The sequence below is a fragment of the Phyllostomus hastatus genome, unplaced genomic scaffold (assembly GCF_019186645.2).
Source record: "Phyllostomus hastatus isolate PE091 unplaced genomic scaffold, TTU_PhHast_1.1 phas_contig_86, whole genome shotgun sequence".
In the NCBI taxonomy this organism is placed as follows: domain Eukaryota; kingdom Metazoa; phylum Chordata; class Mammalia; order Chiroptera; family Phyllostomidae; genus Phyllostomus; species Phyllostomus hastatus.
In genome coordinates, this window is record NW_025333977.1 from 41250056 (window position 1) to 41271581 (window position 21526).

Consider the following 21526-nt stretch of genomic DNA (forward strand, 5'->3'; position numbering starts at 1 on the left):
GCAATCTTGAGAAAAAAGAACAAAGTTGGAGGGATCACAATACCAGATATGAAACTACACTACAAAGCCACTGTAATGAAGACAGTCTGGTGCTGGCATAAGAACAGACACAGATCAATGGAGAGAATAGAGAGCCCATAAATAAACCCTGCCTGTACGGTCAATTAATATTTGACAAAGGGGGCACAAGCATACAATGGAGTAAAAACAGTCTCTTCAATAAATGGTGTTGGGAGAACTGAAAAGGTACACACAAAAAAATGAAACTAGACCACCAACTTACACCATATACCAGAATAAACTCAGAATGGATAAAGGACTTAAATATAAGTTGTGATGCCATGAAATTCCTAGCAGAAAACATAGGCAGTAAAATTTCAGACATCCCACGTAGCAATATTTTTGGCAATATATCTCCAAGAGAAATAAAGGGAAAAATAAAGGGAAAAAAATAGGACTACATCAAATTAAAAAGCTTCTGCACAGATAAATAAACCATCATCAAAATGAAAAGGGAACTGACCATATAAAAGAACATGTTTGCCAATGATAACATGGGACAAGGTTTATTCCCCAAAATATATAAAGAACTCATATGACTCAACACCAGGAAAACAAACAACCCAATTTAAAAAATAGGCAAAAGAGGACTTCCGGCCAAGATAGAGGCATAGGTAGACACACTGTGCCTCCTTGCACAACCAAAATAAGGACAACAATTTAGAAACAAAAAAACCCAGAACTGAAAGAAAATTGAACTGTATGGAAGTCTGACAACCAAGGAGTTAAAGTAGATATATTCATCTAGACTGGTAGGAGGGGCAGAGTTGGGAGGCCAGGTAGAGAGGGCTTGCAGCAAATCAGTGGCTGGCAGACCCTGGGCATGCAAGGCAGCAGCGAGCAGACGCAGCAAGGCAGCAGATTGTGAACCGGTGTGGTGCACAAGATGGCTGGTGGACCAGGTGGTCCCACATTTGCATGCAGATAAACCAGGTGAAACTGGGGAGCAAGACAGACCCCGCAACCCAGGGTCCCAGTTCAGGGAAATAAAACCTCAAAACACTGATTGAAAACACCTTGTGGGGGTTGAGGTGCCGGGAGAAACTCCCAGCCTCACAGGAGAGTTTGTTGGAGAGACCCACAGGGTCCTAGATGTACAAAACCCACCCACATGGAAATCAGCACCAGAAGGACCCAGTTTACTTGGGTGAAGTGGTGGAAGTGACTGAAATCTGGCAGAGAGCCGAGCAAGTGCCATTGTTCCCTCTCGGACCCCTGCCCCACAAACAGTGTCACAACCCAGCAATGTGGGTTGCACTGCCCTGGTGAATACCTAAGGCTTTGCCCTTCTTATGTAACAGGCACGTCAAGACAAAAAAAAATGGCCCAAATTAAAGAACAGATCAAAGCTCCAGAAAAAATACAACTAAGCAACCAAGAGATAGCCAACCTATCAGATGCACATGTCAAAGCACTGGTGATCAGGATGCTCACAATATTGGTTGAATTTGGTTACAAATTAGGTGAACAAATGCAGGCTACGATAAGAGAAATGAAGGAATATGTACAGGGAAGCAATAGTGATGGGAAGGAAACTGGGACTCAAATCAATGGAGTGAACCAGAAGGAAGAAACATCCAACCAGAAAAGAATGAAGAAATAAGAATTCAAAAAAATGAGGAGAGGCTTAGGAACCTCCAGGACATTTTTAAATGTTCCAGTATCCAAATTATAGGGGTACCAGAAGGAGAAGAGGAAGAGCAACAAGTAGAAAACTTATTTGAACAAATAATAAAGGAGAACTTCCCCATTCTGGCAAAGGAAATAAATAGACTTCTAGGAAGTCCAGGAAGCTCAGAGAGTCCCAAAGGAGTTGGACCCAAGAAGGAACACACCAAGTCACATATAATTACATTACCCAAGATTAAAATTAAGGAGAGGATTCTAGATGCAGCAAGAGATAAGGAGGCAGTTATCTACAAAGGAGTTCCCACCAGACTATCAGCTGATTTCTCAAAAGAGACCTTGCAGGCAAGAAGGGGCTGGAAAGAAGTATTCCAAGTCATGAAAGGCAAAGACCTACATCTAAGATTGCTCTATCCAGCAAAGCTTTCATTTAGAATGAAGGGCAGATAAAGTGCTTCTCAGATAAGGTCAAGTTAAAGGAGTTCATCATCACCCAGCCCTTATTATATGAAATGTTAAAGGGACTTATCTAAAAAAAAGAAGATAAAAAACATGTATAGTAAAATACCAGCAAACTCACAATTATTAACAACCACACCTAAAACAAAAACAAAAGCAAACTAAGCAAAGGGGCAGAACCACAGAAATGGAGATCACATGGAGGGCTAGCAACAGGGGAGTGGGAGGGGGAGAGAGGGGGAAAAGTTTCAGAGAATAAGCAGCATAGATGGTAGGTAGAAAATAGACAGGGGGAAGGTAAGAATAGTATGGGAAATGTAGAAGCTAAAGAACTTGTAAGCATGACACATGGACATGAACTAAAGGGGGGAATGTGGGTGGGAAGGGGTATGTGGGGTGGAAAGGAGTGAAGGGGGGGAATAGAATAACTCTAATAGCATAACCAATAAAATATGTTTTAAAAAATAGGCAAATAGGACCTGAATAGACACTTCTCCAAGGAAGACATACAGATAACCCATAGACATGAAAAAAATGCTCAACATCACTAACCATCAGAGAGACGCAAATTAAAACCACAATGAGATCCATTTCACACCGGTCAGAATGGCCATCATTAATAAATCAACAAACAACAAGTCCTGGTGAGTATGTGGAGAAAAGGGAATCCTGTACACTGTTGGTGGGAATGCAGACTGGGGCAGCCACTGTGGAAAACACTATTGCATTTCCTCAAAAAATTAAAAATGGATCTGCCTTATGACCCAGTGTTCCACTGCTGGGATTATACTCTAAGAATCCTGAAACACCAATTCAAAAGAACTTATGCACCCCAGTGTTCATAGCAGCACTATTTACAACAGCCAAGTGCTGGAAACAGCCTAAGTGCCCATCAGTAGAGGAGTGGGTCAAAAAAACTGTGGTACATTTACACAATGGAATACTACACAGCAGAAAGAAAGAAGGAACTCCTACCTCTTGTGACAGCATGAGCAAAACCGGAGACTATTTTGCTAAGTGAAATAAGCCAGCTGGGGAAAGACAAATATCATATGACCTCACTTATAACTGGAATCTAATGAACAAATCAACTAATGAGAAAAATAGAACCAGAGACATGGAAACATGGAATAGACTGACAGCTACAGGAGGGGAGAGGAAGGAGGGTGGAAGGAAGGGGAAGGGATTAGTCAAAGAACATGTATGAATGTGCCATGCACATGGACAATGGAGAGGAGATTGGCTGTGGGAGAGAGGGGTGGGCTGGGTGGAAGGGGGCAAAAGGGAGAAAAATTCGGACAACTGTAATAGAATAAACAATAAATTTAAAAGATTATACAATTAATTCTTTAGTCATTAAATTTAGATTTTGCTTATTGTTTTGCGAGATGGAGATTTTGCTCACCTACTCCTACCATCCCACTGCCCCCTCCCATATATCTATAGTGATAGACTTAGTCCTCTACTGGTAGACTTAACTAACATATTTGACCACCTGCTTTTTGTTCTACCACTCTGGGCACTATCTCCTCTCCGCTCATTGTGGCAGATAAGGACACTAGAACGTCCCTCCTCTATCCATCCCTTCCATCTGCCATCCCATGTGAACTGCCCTTTTATTTTTGTATTTTCAAGGTTGATTACATTAGTATTCGGGGCTGTAACTGAGTACTTTTTCCACATTCTGTCTAATGTGGCTCCAAGCTAGGATCTCAGCTTTTTTTTTGCTTTTTTTTTTAATGGGGGCAGCTGCCCTCAGCCTCCTCATCATTCATCTTTTATTTCATTTTGTTGTGTGGATTGATTAATACCCTTCTTGCCACCCATATCCTGACCTAAAAGAGCCACATCTATTAACTGTATCTTCATCTCTCTGTAGGTTAATGCCCTTGACTGCCACGCCAGCCTCACTTGCTGTTCAAGGGCCTTCAGTGCCCTGCCTGTGGAGCTGAAGAGGGAGTTCAGATCCTGGCAAACACAGCCTCCTTCTCCCAGCTTCTAGAGCAAGGAGCCCCCACCCGACCTGGGCCACTTACCCTTTGAGTTCAGACTGATGCTTCCCTTCTGGGTGGCTGTGCTTGGTGGCTCTCAGCCTCCTCCTGAATTAACCTGTGGTGGTTAGGCAGGAGGGGTCAACCAGGGAAATCACGAGGGCCTCGGCACATGCAGGCATGACAGAGATTTACATGGGGAGCAGCCATTTCCTGGGTTTTGCCCTTTCATATCATGCCAACTAAGCTGGAGTCTCTGAATCCAGGGAGCTCCCCTTCTTCACAGGAGGACACCGCTGAGATTTTCACTCACACCTAGCAGGCAATCGATCGTGGCTGAGAAACCATTTCTGTAGCCATTTTCACCCTGATCCCCAGGCGGGGCCCAGCATGCTGGCTATGCCTTAGAGCCCTGTGGGGCGGTGATCCTGCTCTGAGGACTGCACAGCTGCTCTTCCACAGTGATGAGTCACGGAGGAAACTCGGCGGCCCACCCACAGCACAGCCTCTGCTGATCCTTCCCTTCCTTTCCAGATCATGAAAAGAGGTTGGCAGTCGGTAGTGATTTTTCTCAGGGGTCTCTCTGTGACCTACATTTCTCCCCCCTTAGGATAATTTGACTGCATCTCTTCTTCACCTTTTGGGCACTACCTATTTTTAATGGTACGAAAGCAGGGTAATATTGGCAGGCAGGCCTTTGCACCTGCAGCCGGAGGGAGCAGCCAGCACCTTCCACCCTCATTGCCAGCTTCTTCAGACTTACTTAGAGGTTGAGTTTATCTATTTGGTTCTTAAATTCCACATTCCTGGGTAAACAAAAAGTGGTATAATTGATGTGTTGCTGTTAAATAAAAATGAGAAGTTAACAGTCACATCTCAATAACACTTTGGTTAATGAGACACTCCATACATGGGGACAGAAGAAAAGTGTGGTCACTTTCTGTACATTGCCAGATGTGCAGGGCACCTTCTGCGTGCCAGTGGTGCTCAGCCAGAGGTTCTCACTTGACCCTAACTACAGGCTGATGGAAGAAATTGGGCCCATCTCCTGGCTCTCAATTTTCGGATAAAAAAAGTGAGACACAGGAGGGCCTGCTGGCACCCTCGGGCAGAGACTTGTCTGTACATCTTGGTGACTTCCATGGCAGGTGGTAGGATCCCCTGCACATAATGAGCACCCTAAATATTTGTGAGAGAGTAAAACTGCCCAAGATCACTGAGCTAGTTTCGTCTCTGAGCTCCTAATCAAATGTTCTCTCCACTAATCCAAGCTCCCTTTTTCTGAGTGAGCCAAAGTTTTTGAAAACAGTAAACAAGGAGATTTTAATAACTTCAAAACTCCAAAGAGAAAACAAGCCAGAAACATGAAAGAAAACAAGTTTTAAACACACAAAAAAGAATAGATTCCAGAAATCCATGACGCTGCTTATACCATGACAACCTCACCCATTGCGTCTTAAATGGACAAGTGGGTCTGAAAAGGCAAAGGGATGGTCTATTGTTTACAGGAAAGTCCATTTGCCCTTTGGGCCTCCAGACACAGGTGATCTGTGTAAGCACGGGTGGTGGCAGCGTACCCCACACCCCCTGACCTCCCGCGCTGCCTTGCGTCCTTCCTCCTGATCCCCTCCCTTGCCCTCAAATGTGTCTGGAGAGAGGTGTCCTCGTGTCAGAGCAGGCCCATGCACCATGCGCAGTGAATTGAATCCATGCATCACTCTTCAAGGAGCGGGAGCTAATGCAATCAAGGCCCAGCCCGGAGCTTCTGTAGCATATTACACCCATTAATCACCACTCCTACTCAACAGCCTCCTTGCAAGTTGCCTGAGTGAACACTGGAGGTGCTCCTGGGACTGACAAGTGTTTGCTGAGTTTTAACTACTTTTGTGTCTCTCTTGATACAAGATTTGGGTTATTTAAATAAGCTATTGCCTCTTACTTTAAAGTCAGGAAGCTGCTTGGGATCTACCACTAGAGTGAACATTGCAGACTTTCATGTCCTGAAGGGACCTTCTTTTTCTCATCCCCTCTGTCTTTGGAGGCACCTCACTCAGGCCTGCCTTCCCACCTGTTGCCAGCATTTTCCACCCTGTGCAGGGCCCTGAGGAGTGGACTGCGAGGTACAGAGGACAAACAACGTATTCACTCTCTTGCTGAGTGAAAGGAGAAATCGCTTGCTTGCCCCAGGGCTCAGCACCCCATTCTATAAAATCACCTGTAATAATCCCATGTATGCATCTAGTATGCTGTGTTAACATAGCCCTTTGGTCTTCATTTTATCTACCTCAGTATTTACACCAGCCCTCTGAGGGAGTATCGTTATGCCCATTTGCTCAATTAGTTAATATCCTCATTTATGGAGTGCTTAGAGTATTCCATACACTCTTCTAGGCACCACCGTTCAACAAACCATTTTATGATTATAGCGCCCTAAGAAGGCTATTTTATGAGACTTGTTTTAAGGAAACTGAAGTCCAGAGACATAAGTAACTTGCTCAAGGTAAACAGCTTTGAGTTCACAGCCTGTGTGAACTTTTCACTACATCTCAGAGCAATTGCATAGGGCCCAGAAGTAAACCAGGGTGCACACTCTAGGTGTCTCCATCTGCTGTCCAGACTTGCCTTTTAATGACCCACACTTGGCTTGTGGGGTGGGAAGAAAGAACTCTTCTCATAGCAAAAGATCAGAAGGATACAAGGAGGCCCAGCACTCCTTAAACTCTCCAGCAAGGTCCCGGGATGGCCGCACTGCAAGTGGTGCCCCTCTCAGGCTTGGGAACAGTCCCCACTGCCTCGTGCTCACACACAAAAGTTAGTCTGGCTTCATGGGAAGAGAAGACCGGGGGTGTGAGGTGGCGGGAACGAGACAACTTCAAAGGCGGATGGGCCTGGTTTTGAATTCTAGCTTCAGCCTTGAGCTGAAATGGCTTATCCTTTTTGAGCTTTAGTTTCCTTATCTTAAATGGAGGAAATACTATTTTCAGAGTTCTTGAATGCTTAGTGATAGTGGCGAAGAATAGGTGGTCATTAAATGGTGCAGATGGGGATGTTGGTGGTGGTGGTGGCAGCAGCTGTTATTAATCCTCCTCCAGATGGTCCAAGCTTATTTCCCCTAACATTGTTCTATGTAAAGATAAACAATAAGATGGAGACTATTTAAAAAACTAAACAAAAATAATTGCAACAGATTGTCCTTGCAGTAAAAAATTCTAAATGCGCAGCTAGATTTGGAGGCCAATTTCCATTTTGACACATACGATAATTAAACTTTTGTATAGCAAGGTATTTCCAATCTCAACGATGACTCTCTCATTTAGTTTAGGCCAAACAGGAAACCCACATGTGTGGGGTACACCGTGATTAAAGACACAGCCCCTTTCTCTCAGCCTCGTGCCAGCACACGTAGCTCAGATACACCCAAGGCTGGAGGAGGACAACAGGTGGAACCCATCTCAAATATTCAAAACCAAGAAACTTAAATCGGACACAATCTGATTCATTTCCTGTGCTTGGTGCAGTTAAATGTGGAACAGCTCCCACCAAATTGAATTGCAACGAAATTGGACTTATTTCCTATCCTTTCCTCACTCGAAACAAATAATTCAGAAGTGTCACAAAACTTTGATCCTGTGACTTACTCCTTTGTCTGGTTTGCCATTTTGTCTTCTCATTTCCATGCACATTCCACTAAACTCGGAAGAGCTACTTTGTTCCAAGGCGCCATGCAGAGAAAGCAGAGCTAACGAGCCTGGAGAGCCTGCCACGTTCTAACTCTGCTGAACACTTCTTGTGTCTTGTCTCTCAGGACCTCATTCCCTGGCCTTGAGGGACTTACATGCAAACAGAGAAGGCAGAACTATACACAATCTCAACACACTGCATGTGCTGTAGTTTAGATGCCGCGAGAGGAGCAAGTGCAAAAGGAGAAGGATTTAAATCCCAACTAGGAGAAATAAAGTAGGCTCCAAAGAGGGGCAGCATTTGACTTGGGTCTTGAAGAAGGAGCAGAACTTTAAGAAAGTTGGGAAGGGGAATCTGGCCATTGTGGGTGGGGTATATTGTTAAATCTTAAAGGTTCTTTAGAGACCAAATAAACCCAAGTAGCTGGGTTTTATTTATTGACAGGAAGAAGAGTTGGGGTGGGAGGAGAGGTCCCTATATGTGCACTTTCTACAATAACTACTGGTCAGGGAAATGACTAGTAACAGAATTGTATCTTCTTTTTTTAAAAAGTTTATTTTAATTGTTGTTCAAGTACAATTTTCTGTCTTTTACTCCCATCCCAGCCCACCTATCCAGCTCTCCCCACCTCCCTCCTATTTCCACGACCCCCCCTAGTTTTTGTCCATGTGTCCTTTATACTTGTTCCTGTAAACCCTTCCCCTTTTCCCCTGAAATTCCCTCCCCTCTCTCCTCTGGTCACTGTCAGCCTGTTCTCTATTTCAGTGTCTTTACTTATATTTTGCTTGCTTGTTTGTTTTGTTGTTTAGGTTCCTGTTAAAGGTGAGATCATATGGTATTTGTCTTTCACTGCCTGGCTTACTTTGCTTAGCATAATGGTAAGAAAGTGGATAATCCCTTTCTTGTTGTTGACAAATTCAGATTCGCTGGGCTGGTGTAAGAAGCTCTGAGGGTCCAAGCTGTGAAACAGACCTGGAGGTGGGTTGAGGCCTAGTGCAGGCATCCTGAACTGTCCAGGGGCAGTCCAGACTGTGCTGGTCTGGGCTCCAACTGTTCAGTCAGACAACGGCTAGGAGAGGAGCAGAGAGCTGGCTGTAATACCCATAACACGAAGCATTACAGAGTGCCTCGTAAATTCTCTGTCCATTAGCTAAGTGGCCCTGGGGCTTTATGACTTGCTCTTTTTGTAAATCAAAAATAATAACAATAACAGTTCACCATCTTCTCATCTGGAAGAGAAGATGGAGAGAGAGCAAGTATTTCATCTCATTAGACAATTACAGCTGCTGCCCCAGACAACTCCATTCCAAACTCCAGGATACAGAACTGGATGAAAAATCTGTGCTTCCATCCTGACCCACCTAACCAGGACTCAGTCACAAGAAGCAACTTCGTCTTTTTCTGATCGAAGAAGGTTGCAACCAAGCTAGTTCAGGAGGAAAGGTGATTGTTTTAGTGCATCCGACCTTCAGGGATGGACCAGATGACCCTGCAGTGAAGCCAGTAAGGCCCCAACTGGAACAGGTCCCTGACAATTCATCCTGATGCCAATCTTCCCCATTCCAATTTGCTCTGCCCTTTCATTCACACCCTTCCTGGGCCTGGAGGTGTTGACAGCTGGCCAGGACAGCACAGAGGTGATGTGGAAGTGAGTATACCTTGCAAGGCAAGAGAACAGGGCTCTCCTCTGGCTCAGGTCACCCTGCTCTGGGCAGCCTCATGTTGAGTCCCCAATAAAAGTATGTGGCTGCTTAGTGCTGATTCACCTCCACCAGTGGGTGGGTCACTCCAAGGCAAGATACAAATTTCCAAACAATGTTTTTTCCTGAAGGATGAAACGCACGAGATAGGAAAAAAATCAATCATTGCCAGACTTTCAGAGTGACAGATCCTGATGACATCAACACACACACAGAACTTCCATGACTAGGAATCCACGGTGTTTGTTGTTACCAAGCAGCTCAGATTTCTGCAGGGTCTCTGCGTGGGATGTGTCTATGTCTGCCACAAGGGCCCTGATCCACGTCCAGGAGGCTGGGCCTCCTGACTTGTCAGACAGAAGCCTGGCCCCCAGGCGTGAGTCTCACCTTTTATTCCTTGGCATTTGTTCCATTTTCTCTGTCTTCTTTTTCTTATTAGTTCCTGACCCACTCTTGTTGAATGGCCCTCTTTTAATTAGTTAGTTAGGTAATAAATTACCATCTATTTGTGATGTAATTAACACTGATGAACCACTTCAGAGAATCAGAACACTGACAATGACACATGTCTGCCGATGTGCTGCTTCTTCATCCAATCTCTCTTCCTGCCCCACCGGGGGCAGCTACTTGTCTGTTATTTCTTTGATATTGTTTCTGGACAGTTTTATTACATATAGGGTTTTATTTGTTTTATTATCTGTACTGTTTTTTTCTAATAATAGTAAACAATATTCTTCTGGGTCTTAATTTTTCACTCAATATTTACATATGTATGTACACTGTACACTATATAATAGGTGCCTACTATATTCCAGCCTATAGTTAGTTCTATTTCATTCATTTTTACTGCCAGTGTATGGCAATGCCACAATTTATATATCCAATATCCCATCAAAGTGCATTTATTGTTTCTGGGTTTTGTACCTATTTGCTAATTTAAATGATGCTGTTTGAACAGCGTCGTATGAGTGTCCTGGAATCAATGTGAAAGTACTTTTTTAAATGTATACACCTAATAGTGAGATTGTTGGGTCATAGGGTGTATGAACATCCACCTTTATAAGATAACCCTAAACTACTTGCCACATTTGATATGATCAGACTTCTTAATTTTTGCCATCAAATGAGTGAACATAGCAGTGAGAAGTAATTGTCACACATATTTTGAAAATAATCTGGAAATACTTATTAAAATTTTAAATGGACTAGTTCCTTAACACAGGAATACTATCATTGAACATGTATTCTAATAGTTATTAACCAAGTATATAAAGTAAATTTTAAGAATATTTATCACACTATCTTTTGTAATAGCAAAAGCTTAAAACAACCTGAATAACCATCAATAGATAATTGGTTGAATAAATTATGGGAGATCCATACATAGATTGAAGTGTGGTGTGGGGATGGGCTATGGGAGCAGGGCATGGGCTGGAGGAGAAGGGCAAAGGGAGAAAAATTGGGACAACTGTAGTAGAATATATAAGAATAAAAAATAAAATGCAACCATTGAAAGCAGTTAAATACGTGTGTGATGACTTGGACGATGCTGGCTGTTGCTAGGTGAGAAAGGCACGTTGCAGAGTGACGTGTATGATCTGATCACGGGTTAGGTTTTCCAAAAATGTGCCGAGTGGGTGCTATGTTGCTTTCATTTGTTCATGTGAACAGGAAAAAGGTGCGAACAAACACACGTGGCTGATTATTTCAGGAGAGTAGGTCTGGGTGAGGGGAGGAAACGGTGAGAAGGTGACAGAGCTGGGACTATAATTCAGGTTCTTCTCTAGCGTCTTTTCTTTATTTTTTTAAGATGAAGGCTGCTCTACTGAATGATTGAGCCATGTAATTACTGAGGCCACTATGCACAGGTGGGAGATGGAGCTTTATTTCTCCATCTCTTCCTCCTTGGATGGAGTCATGCTGATTTCTTCCTTTTTGGCCTGGAGCTGCTCTTCACGGCACTTGTGAGCTTCATGGGTCTTAGACCCCTGGGCCTCAACCTGGTCAGCCAGAGGCTTCTTGTGAGCCTTGCCCACTTTCAGCTTGTGGATGTGTTCTGTGAGAATGTGCTTGTTTTTGAACATGTTACCTCTTTGCTCTCAGGAACAGGCTGTGATACATGTGGTGGTTAGTATTCTTCGATTCACAGTATCTTCTGAGTAGCCAGGAAGAATTCTCCTCCTCCTCATCCAGGTTACCTTCTCAGACCTTCGAGCACTGGCAGTACCCTGCCCCTTACCTATGCCCACATGTCTGCCCTTCTTGCAAGCCAAAGTATATTTCCAGCATCGAGCCCAGGAATAGACTGTCACAACTTCCAGATGATCAGCATCTTTGATCAGTTTCTGAATCTGCTGACAGGAGTGGGCAATGGTGACCTGGGTTTCATTGGGTTTCAAATAGACCTTTTCGCCACAGCAGAGGACACTGGAGGAGAGAGCCTCTTCTGAAGCTTGAGCATCCTCGTGGCTGTGGTTGCAGTGGCAAAAGGAAAGAACTCTTGTTCTACAGTCTACCTCTGCATGTGTCTACCCTCTGTTTCATATTCGGTGTCTTTGTATTCCCACATTATACAATAAAATGCCTTGTCCAGTACTCAATGTCTGTCAAGGGCTATCCCCAGCCTACCATGTCTCCTACTCATCTACATATGCAATATGTTTGAGCCAAGTTACACTTGACTCTTTTCTAAACATTCCATGGGCTTTTCTACCTCCTTACCTTTACTCATTCTCTCTACCTGGAACCTCCATCCTGCCCCCACTTTCTCTCCATCACTACCTAAAAATCTTGTTTATTCTCCATGTCATTGGCACAGGGCATTGTATCGAGGGCACTTGGTATGTCCACCTGCAAAGCCACCAGAAAAAATTATCTCCAGGCCCCACTCCTTCAGGCCATTTTAGAAGGGTGCATCTACCCTATTGGCCAAGACATCTGAGGGCCATGACCTAAAATCCATCCTTGAATTCTTTCTCTTCCTCTCCATCTCTCTCACATCCCATATCCAATCTGAGACTGATTTTAGCTAATTCCACTGTCCTAAGCTGTCCATATTTCTCAAACCTGTCCCCTCCCTCTCTGCTCATCTTAGTTGAAGTCCTCATTGCCTCTTGTCTTGAATGTCATGCCAGACTTTCTCTGCATTGCCCCCAGAGCCATACGCCTAAAACAAAGGTGTGACTTCTGCTTCAGCCATGGGTGACTGGCTTGTAGTGAACCAACCTCCTTCCAATAATAACTAGAAAATTAGATAAAATATATTGTTTTTAAGTAAATCCTTTTGAAGTCATTGGAGAGCCATCAACACCAAAAATGTGAAGTGCCAAAATCTTGGAAATAAGGGACATAGAGAGAGCCTGACACGTAAGCCTTCTTGAGGTGCCTGCCCTTCTGTAAGCGTCAGTCTAGAGTGTGACAAGCTGAGAAGAGCATTCAACAATCGCATGGGGCCAGATGGACCAAAGTTGCAGTGCAGGCCCTATCAAGACAAAGGAGTCCTTAGCCTAGCTGCTGGTCAGAAACGAGAGTATCCTCCAGAGCACTGAATGATAATCTATACCAGCAATGCTCATTTTCCATGATGAAGGAAATGTTCTAGAATATGCACTGACTGATACAGTAGCCACTAGTCATATGTGGCTATCGAGGCCTTGAAATGTGACTGACACTACTAAAGAACTGAATTTTTTAATTTAATTTTAATTTAAACAGCTACGCTCAGCTCACAGCTCCTGTATTGAACAGTGCAGCTCCTTACAAAGTCTGGTTTTCAATAAAAAATTTCCAGGGACACCAGGAAGCAAGATCAAATGACTGAAAACCAAGAGAAAAAAAACAGATCTAATGAATCCAAAGGATGTCCAGATATTGGAGTTATGAGACATGAGCTTTAAATCAAAAAGACCATGACTCCCTGTATTCGTTAAGACTAGGTTTGGCTGAGTATTATAAGACCCCCAAATAATAATAATTTAAGCAACATAAAAGCTTCTTTATTTCCATAAAAGATGATACACAGAGTTGGTGGCTCCTCTTTCTACTCTGTTATTTTCAGTTGTGGCCTTCATCATCAAGATGACTTTGTAGTTTAAAGGGCTGCTGGAACTCTACCTGTTATGCTCAGGTTGCAAACCAAAGGAAGAGGAAATGCCGCTGGGAAATGGGGTTGTACCTAGCTAACTCATTGCCCTTTAAGCAGGCTTCCTCCAAGTTCCACAAAACTCTGCTTGTACTGCTTGGTCAAAAGTTATTCCTTTGGCTACCTTTAACTACATGGGAAGCTGAGGAATATAATCATTTGTTCTGGAAATTAATAGGCTCAGCTAAACAGCAGAGTTCTGTACAAAAGAAGGAAGGGGAGAATTAACAATGGAGTAGGTAATGAGGCATCTCTGTTACACATTCCTATTTCCAGACCTTTAGCAACCCCCCTCCCCCGCCTGCTGGGCACATAGTGACCTTCACAATTAGGCCTCTGAGTCTTGTTCCAGTTCTAGTTCTGGTTCTCTCTGCAGATATTCTACACTATAATCACCTCTCGTCACTGACCACTCCTAAAACACCCCAATGCAAGCCTCCATGCCTTTGCTCCTGCCCCCTCCTCTGATAAGTCTGGCTCATTTTCAAAGCTTAATTCAAAGGTCTTCTTTTTTTGTGTTATCTTTTCCAGCTCTCCCAGTCAGAATCAAAGCCTCTCTCCCGGTTCCCACAGCACTTGGCGCATCCCTGCATTCCTGCATTGGTGTTGAACTGTAACTACTGCTTCTCATGCCCTCTCTCTTTCTAAACTCTGAACTCCACATCAGGGGCACAACTTATCTTCCATCTTTACTCCTCTAGAGTTTACTACTGTTGGTTATGTGGTAGGTGCTCGGTCAAGTGTTTCTGAGTGGATGATGAGCTGAGGAATCAAACGCTTTCCCTCTCTGACGTGTATAACTCTAACTCTAGAAGACAACACAGCCTTTGCCCAAAGTGGAGATGATTTTGCAAATTCTTTTTGTTGTGCCAGAATTGTGTTGTATTGCACATTGCAAGAAATAGAGGGACTGAGCTGGGAAATTTTTGTTACTTTGTACATATTAGTTGATATGATATACAATCAATTTAAGAGCGGCACCGTAGCGGTAACAAGAAATTCTGTTTAATTCAGCAGGTAAATCAAGCATCCCTTTGTGCTCAGCAGCATGAAAGATGCTCTGTGAAATCCCCAACACTCTCCCTTCACACACACACACACACACATACACACACCCCCCAGAGAGAGTTGACAGTTACTGCGCTCCAAGATGGTGATGCCCCAGAAAAATAGAACGTGGAGCCCCGGAATGATAGGTGACTCTTAAGCTACAGTAAGCCTCATAAGAAATGGTACTGTGTATATAGAATGTCATCTGTTACAACAAATATTTAGAGGAAGAAGGGAAAGATACAGGCAGAAGTGGTAAGAAAAGACTTTTTTAAAGAAACAGGAAAGCCGTTGAGCTGGTCCTCAAAGACACATCAGGGTGGGGCAGGGCAGTGACTGCCACAGCATGACATGTGGCCACGGGTGGGGAGGAAATGGTTTTAGGTGGATACAGACATGACACTGAGGAGTGTTAATTGCACAGAAAGAAAAACTTTCCTTTTTCATTCTCTTTGGCTTTTGTAGTTTACCTTAAGGAGGGAGTCTCCACTAGTGCATCTTTAGCAGATAGTGGCATTCCTTTTAACAAACACAAGACATGTTGCAAGCCTAGATCTTGGCAGACAATGATTTTAAGCTAAAATTTAGTGATGCTACTTTCATGTTTACTGCATTCATTTGTACAGGCATCTTCTATGTATAGCAAGTGATTCTAGTTTTCTGTCATATATTTTCACTTTGAAAACCAATTACTCAGGGTATAAAGGAAGTCACTTTGAAGGAAGCTGGTACATAACAATAATACACGTGGTATGTAGACATGGGACACATGGTGAAAGTGGTACTTCAAGGACGGATGGCTGGGAAATGCCATGATGGTAGGTGTGGAGAAGAGCCTTCCCAACCATGATGAAAGCTGCGCAGGGGGCGGTGCCCAGAGAGCAGGCCAGAACCCAGATGCGAGCAGAGAGCATGGCACCAGCCTGGAGGCTGTCTGGGAGGACTTTCCCATCAGGCTACCATTTCTCCCTGTGAGCAAGAGATCTTGTGCCTCTCAACAGGTCCTGGTGCTGTTCCTGATCCACATCCCTCACCCTTCTGCTTTCTGAGGACAGGCTTGTGTGTTGAGGGGGAAGTTACCTCGGGCAGGTCAAGTTGGAGGAAAGAGAGTAAAGAACCAGCGGCACATGCTGGAGGTGAGCACCTTCCAACACGTACACCCGGAAGGAGAGCTGCCGCAGCAATTCAGAGCAGCAGCGCCCGTGCCGGCATTCTGTCTCCTAGCTGCCCGAGGGGAGCTGGGACTGTGTCGTTCTGACTTGGTGCCTCACCAGGTCCAGCCTGGAGGTCACAGTAGTGTCAGTTCATATGTTTTCGCTCAGAGATAATGGTCCTCCAGCTCTGCCCTTTATTTCCTGTCCTCATTCCTGCCCTCTAATTTCATGTGACTGGATTTCCCCTTTTCTCATTTCTTCTGCTCAGAGGATCGTAACTCTAAAGCATCCCCCAGTCTCCCACAGAGAAAAGCAATAAAAATGGGGAGAAAAGGAGGGAGGCTGTATTCTAAATAGCAATCGATGTGTCATTTCCCAACGCTGCTCTGTACTGGCTGATTTGACCCGAGGCACCAAGTGAAGTGACGCAGGGTGGAGGCTTTACTTACCGGCATCTGACACCTTCTGTTTAGACCTTGCTGGTAGCACTGACTTCCCCTGGAAAACCTTTTAAAAAGAAAAGGTCAGAACTATTTGTTTCTCCATATGAATGAATTCACAAAGCGCTGGCTGCTTGTCCCCAGAAGATCCTTAGTGTGAGTCCAGATGGCTGCTCCTCTCCAGACCCTCCAGAACACGCTCTCTGGGTACAGTCACACTTTCCAAGGCCAGTCCTCCAGATCCGAGCCCATCCATCCGGGGGTGGTGTCCTGAGTCACCTATATCTAGAGCAGGGAAACGTGAAATTGTGTGAGCTTTCGTGTTGGCTTGTTGGGGGTTGAATCCTGGCCTTTCCACTTAATAGCAGTGTGACCTTGGCCTTATCGCTGAACCTTCCTCGTATGTAAAGCAGGTAAATGAATGACAACAGGCACTGTCTCATAGGGTTCTTGTGAAAATAAAATAGAATAATAATAAATATAGAATGCTTAGTATGACATCTGACATATATAGTAAGTGGTTAATAAAAATTGGTCAGAATGACTATTGTAGATAAAATAGTCCTGAAGCCTGTTTCAGTTATCACTGTACAACAAACCACTCAAAAACTTAGTCATTTAAAAGAAACATTCATCATTATTTCCCAGGTTCTGAGGGTTAACTGGGCTCGACTGGGCAGTTCTTACCTGGGGATCCTGGGTTGTTGCAGCTGGAGGGCCGCTGGGCCTGGAGGCGGTTGAAGCCTTCCCTGGGCAGGAGCACTCCAGATGGTTTTTTCACCCACGTCTTTGGTGCTTCAGCTGGGATGGCTTCCCCAGCTGGGGCCATCTTGAAAACTGGCCACCACAACAGCCATCAGCTTCTTTTAATTTGGTATTGAAAAGAGCTCTGGATTTTGAACTGGAAACAGGTTCAGGGTGGTAGTAGGTGAGTTATTACCACCCTCAAAGTCCCCGTTTGCTTATCTGTAAGACGGAAATAATGGTACACACCTCAGCTTGTGGTGGGGAGAAAATGTTGGTAGCTGTGGACAGCTCCTAGCACAGTGCGTGGCACACAGGTGTGCCAACGTTCCCTGCCCGTTTAGAGCAGGGAGAGCCTTGCCACCCTTATCCCTAGTCCTCCTGCTTGGAGGGGCCACCCGAAACGAGGCTGCTGTCGCCCCGTTGTGTCTGAGCTCTGCCTGGTGTGCCAGGAAGTTTAGTTCAGCACGTGATCTGGGTTTGTTGTTGGCACCAAATGAATAAGGTATAATTCAGAAGGAGCGTTCTCAACTCATGCTGCTATGCCAGAGTCCCTCTGAATGCAATTTCTGCTAACTCGAGAGTGAACTATTTAAAACTTTAAAAAAAGAGGCGGCTGAGCTATCTGATCTAAGAAACCCCAGAAATGCTTTCCTTTTCTCTTGACCTCTACTTTTTGAAACCTTCCAGGAAGCAGCACAGGTACTCATTTGGGATTTAACCTGAATTACCAAGCAGCTGAAGAGACCTCAAGGTGACAAATTACTGACACTGCTTCTTAATGCTGCACACAGGGCACTGAAAAAGAAAGCCGCTTAGCCGTTCAGTGGCTGGCTTTGTCCCTCCTGTGTTGCTCTGGCTCTGCCTGGGGGAGAGGGAGGTCAGAGAACCTTGGGTGGTGGGGAGGCTGAAGTGTCACTTGCATCTGTACCCTCCTTGGCCAAGCTCTCCCACCAACTCCAAGGAAACTCTTCACCCAGCCCAGAAAGCAACAAATAGAGGCAACACTCCTGAGAATCCCAGGGGCATTTGCTTCCTTGGACAAGGAGGGACAGTGTTCTATCTGCAGCCCGATGGGATGCTGGTCAAAGAAGGAAAGAACAAAACGTGGGACAGAAACCCTCTTTGGGGAGGTGCCTGTGATCTGCTGTCACCCTCCTTGGGGAACATGGTTCCGTGGAACCAGCACAGACCTGGCAGTCACTCTGGCCACGAGCTGACCCGGCACATCCTCCCTACCATGGAGTCAGTTTTCAGGACATTGTGGTGGAATCCCACATCTCACGCTCAGTTCTGTGCTCAGACCTTCCAGCCCGAACATCCCACTGCCTACCGGTCTCCTCTGGCCATCCCACAAATACCTCCCCTGCCATGTGGAAAGCTCATCGGCCATCTGATTGGTAATCTCTAGCCACGCAGCAACCAAGACAGGACCCTGAGCTCCATTCTCCCCCAACTCCTATCCCCAACCCCATCAGTTCTCTCTCAGAATTGTCTTTGGAAAAAATGTTTTGTCCTCCTCCTTCCTGCCCATCCCGCAGCAGCCAAGTCCAGGTCCTCACCACATCTCTCACCTGGACCACGAGAGTGACTTCTGATGAAGCCTCCCTCTCCACTGCTCCTCTGCCTCAGCCAAACCCCAGGCTCCTCCTCAACTGACTACTTGCCTTTTCTGGATCAGGGAAACATTATTTCCCTACTCTGGGTCCTTTGTGCCTTCATCTGTAAAGTGAAGGAATTGTATAAAATAAACTCTTCTAGAAGCCCCTTCCTGTTCCAGGACCCTGTGATTCTTCCAAGGAAACTTCTGCGGAGGAGATAAAAATACTGGGATCCTTATTTGACCACAGCCCGAGGCAGCCTCATTATATTTGAAGGAGGAAAATCACTAACTTTGCCTCGGTGCAAATTAGTGCCATTGATCTGCTCAATCCAGTGGAGCAGAGCAGAAGGCAATAGATTTGAAAGGAAAAGAATGTACTGGAAATAAAAGGCTGGAAGGATTCTCTTTAGGAAGAGCTGATCTTTCAGAGACAAAACTGTGAGCAGCCAGAGGCCTCCGTATATTTCAAAGGGTTCCTCTCCTCAGCATGTGGGGGATGGGAGAGTGGAGTCAAGACTCACTCTGAGAACAGGGAGCTTGTTGGGAGCCTCAGGCTGTAGGGTTGGCTCTACCATGTGACCCGTGGCAAGTTACTCACCTCTCGGGACCCTGATAGCTATTTTATCTCTAGTTGGAGTCACTGATCTGTAGGCCAATACTAAGTCATTTCAAGGGAAGTCAGTGAGCTTATTGAATCCTGGGGTCTGTTCTGGACCCACGGAAATGTTAGGATATATCTGGTTTTTCCCCCTAAACCTTAGTTTGAGTCCAGAACATTTGACAAAAAAAAAAAAAAAGAAGGAAGAAAGGAGCTGAGATGGCTAATTTTATGTGTCTGTCAACTTGGCTGGGCAATAGTGCCCAGATATTTGGTCAAACATTATCCTGGACATTTCTGTGAGGGTATTTTTAGATGAGATTAACATTTAACTTGATAAACTTTGAGTAAGGCAGATTGCCCTCCATAAGGTGGGTGGGCCTCATCTAATCAGTTGAAAGGCCTAATAGACCAAAGACTTATCCTTCCTATGCAAAAAAAAAAAAAAAAAATTCTGCCAGCATACTGCCTTTGAACCCAACCTGCAATTCTTTCCTGGGTCTCCAGTCTGCGGGCCTACTATGCAGATTTTGGATTTACCAAGCCTCCATGATTACATAAGCCAATTCCTTAAAATCTATTTATCTATCTATGTATCTATCTATGTATCTATTTATCTATCTATCCATCCATCTACCATCTCTTCTGTTGGGTTGCTTCTCTGGAGAACCCTAACTAATACAGGAGCTCTATCCCTATTGCCTATAGAAGGAGGACAGGCCTTAGAGTTGTAAAAGCGTCACAGTCAGACTCTGCCAAGGTTACAACCATTCTGAGTCCAGCCATACCTCCCAAAGACTTCCAGGCTGCCCCCTACATGGACTGTGAGATGGCATCAAACTCCCTCAGGGAGGGAGCCTCCCTGAGGGAGTTTAGTACGGGACCCTCCTGTACTAAAGGTGCCTCATTCCCACAGGTAAGGGTAAGTGCCACAGGTAAGAGTCAGAGGAGGCCTATTTGGTAGGAATTAACATTGACTAGGTCAGGCATTGTTCTGTGCTTTTTTCTCACACTCCACGATTTAATTATCAAACCCTAGGAAGCAGGTACTACTCATATCCACATTTCATGATGAGAAGCCTGAGGCACTGTGCGATTAGGGTACCTCCTTTGCATGTAACTGACACTGTGTTCTTCCGCCTGGTGCATACCAGGAGCTCCACCGGTTAGTTCACTTGCTAGTGACAACCCTGTGAGCTAGAGGGAATTACCCATATTGTTCAGATGAGGAGATAAGACCCTGAGAGGTTAAATAGCTTCATAAGGTCACACAGCTAGTATTGACAGAGTCAAGGCCCCATCCCAAGTCCTCTGACCACATACCAAGCTCTTTCTACCAGCCATGCCATTCCCACTCACACTGTTGCATAGAGACAACAGTTGTTCCAGGGACTGCCGGCTATCCCTGCTGTTTACAAGCCCACTGACCTGAGGTTACATTTGATTATAATTATTATCATGATTCACCATCTTCTTGATGGTAATTATACCTCTGTTTGTATAATACTGTGCAGGTTGTCAAGGGTTTCAACATCCTTGCTTTACCTGACCCCCACGGTAAGCATAATGGGGGCAGCCCATAATATCCTCCATTCCACGGGGGGCTGGCTGAGGCCAAGGGTGAAGGGTGGAGGCTGGCATGTATCAAACACTTGCTACACTTCAGGGCAGTGCTTACATCAATAACATGCCTCCTTTGGTTTATTTCTCATCACAGTCCTGTGAGATGACTGCTTCCATCTGACAGATGAGGAAACTGAGCACAGAGAATATCCATGGCCAGGTATGACTATAGAAAGAATGGATTTCTCCATAGGGTCATTAAAATTCTTTGCACTGTCTCACTCCCTGTCGCTCCTGAAACCTTGGCTTCCCATTGACTTTACTCTACTTTCCTTTTAAGAAAGTACCCCTAAGTCTCCTCTTCTGAATCCTGATTCCCAATTTTGGTTATCTCAAGTCATTGTTGAGGAGAAAACATTGAGAATGAATTAATCCTCCAGAGGGCAGAGAGTGCTAGCGTCCTCCTAGCAGCTTTGTGGACAAAAGGCTTTTCCATCCCAAAGAGCCTCCTGACTAGGAGTCAGAGGTCATGTGACTGTGTGATTTGGCACCAAAGAGACTGTGTGAGACACCTCCCCTGCCACTGCTCCCCACTCCTACCCTGACCTCTCTCAGTTCTCCAGGCCGTAAACTCATGGGTCACCCCCAGCTCCCTTCTCTTCACTTCTCACACATCCAATCCAGCACCAGCTCGGCTAGATGTACCCACCAGACTC

At 44.9% G+C, this 21526-nt stretch overlaps 1 pseudogene; it reads right to left on the reverse strand.

The window, feature by feature from the left end:
- Positions 1-11400: 11400 nt before the first annotated feature.
- On the reverse strand, positions 11401-11978 carry LOC123827480 (annotated as a pseudogene).
- Positions 11979-21526: the final 9548 nt, after the last annotated feature.